Here is a 1,832-nt window from a genome sequence, read left to right on the forward strand (position 1 = left end):
CTTAATGATTAATTAGATGGAACATTGTGGGTGTGGTGTATGAATGTTAACACTTTGTAATAATTCTTTAGTATATTACTTGTGTGGTGTAGAAGATAAGTATTTAAGAATGTAATTATGTACGAATGTTAACACTCTGTTATAATTCTTTAGTATATTACTTGTGTGGTGTAGAAGATAATTATTTATGTAGAGATACTGCTTGCAAACCAATGATGGTAAGATGATGTCATGGGGTAGGACTGGATAAGTCTGACTTCTTCCTACTCCATTCAAGCATGTACTAGGTATAAGTAAATTGATATTGGATTAGCATTTGTTGGATATGTGTAAAATTATGTGTGTTGATATATAAACTGTCTTTACATGCTTGAAAGAACAAATCAAATCAAATCAAAAATCAAATCAAATCAAGTGCAAGCAATGCTTTTTTTTTTAGAAGAAACATATTGTACTGTATTTGTACAGACTGTAAGGCCATTAAGTCAATGCTTCTGTCAAAATAAAGGTAAAGGAAAATAAGGCTTTGTGAAACTGTTTTTTCATTATTCCGTTGGAGTGGTATAATTCACCACTAGATGACAGTCATGGCTTATAAACCTGCTGTATGCTGCTACATACTCCAGTGAGTTTCAGGTGTTTTTAACACTGGCCTCCATCTTTTGTATGATTAATCTCTTTTCCTGGATTGTGTAATTGAAAAGGAAACAAAATAAATAGTGCTTCAACTTTATATTTGTACATTCAGTGCAAATCTCTTTGGGTCTATTCAGTCATACACAGACTAAAACCCAACGAAATGACGCCTGGGAGTCAAACAGGTGTTTTTTGAAGCAAGAGAGAGAGCTACATGTGACCTTTGGGTGGCTAGGCTGAATTCCACAGCCGGCTGTGAAACTGTAGATGGGTGAAGTGAATGAATTGTGTTCTGTCCTTCATCAGCAGCTTCCACTGGACAAAACCGCTAGACTGTAGTTTGTGTGTGGTGGCCCCTAGAAGCTTAGGTGTTATTTTTTGTTTTTAGACAGTCATGAGTAGAAAAGCACCAAATGAAGTAAAGCTAGAAAAAGAACATTATAGGATTTTTTAAAAAGTTTAACTCTTTGTGGGTGTAGTGGATTTAATTATGGTTTCTCCCCAGCAAAAAAATTAATCCAGCAGTTGTCACCATCAGAATGACAATTAACATGACAATAATGACAGAAAACACCATAAATAAAACAAATTGAATGAACTTCTATGTTGAGAACGTTTTTGTGTAGATTTAAGAATGCTCATTATATCTATCAGTTATTGTTCTATGACTCATAAACATTTTAATATTGTCAGTGAAAAGTGTTATGTGAACAAGGTAAATCTGAACCTGCGTCTACAGTGTCAGTAACATAAATGCTCTTACAGCACAGGGGTTTATGAATCTATGGCATTTCGACTTCACAGTAAGAGGAGGAACTGAAAAACAATTCAGGTGAGAGGAAATCTTTCAGCAGCAGTTACATGAATGCAAAGGCAAACAGATTAAGACTTGATAATTAGCGTTTTAAACCTGTAATTATCATCTCAGTATATTTTAAAATGGGGAAAGATGGGCACATAGAATTGAAAATTAAATTGACTTCGTTTGGCAGTTTACTTCTTGCTTTCCTTCTTTTTACATTTGTCTCCATTTTTATAAACCTTAAATTTCATATCTGATTATCTTAAACGTGTTCCATTTTTGTTGTGCAAACCACTCCCAGAAGCTAAAGTCTTCCTTCAGCTACCTTTTGGATATGCTCACAGTCTGCACTAATACTGTGTATACATTGCATCTTTGTGTGTGTGGCGGGGGG

The sequence above is a fragment of the Monopterus albus genome, unplaced genomic scaffold (assembly GCF_001952655.1).
Source record: "Monopterus albus unplaced genomic scaffold, M_albus_1.0 scaffold154.1, whole genome shotgun sequence".
NCBI lineage: Eukaryota > Metazoa > Chordata > Actinopteri > Synbranchiformes > Synbranchidae > Monopterus > Monopterus albus.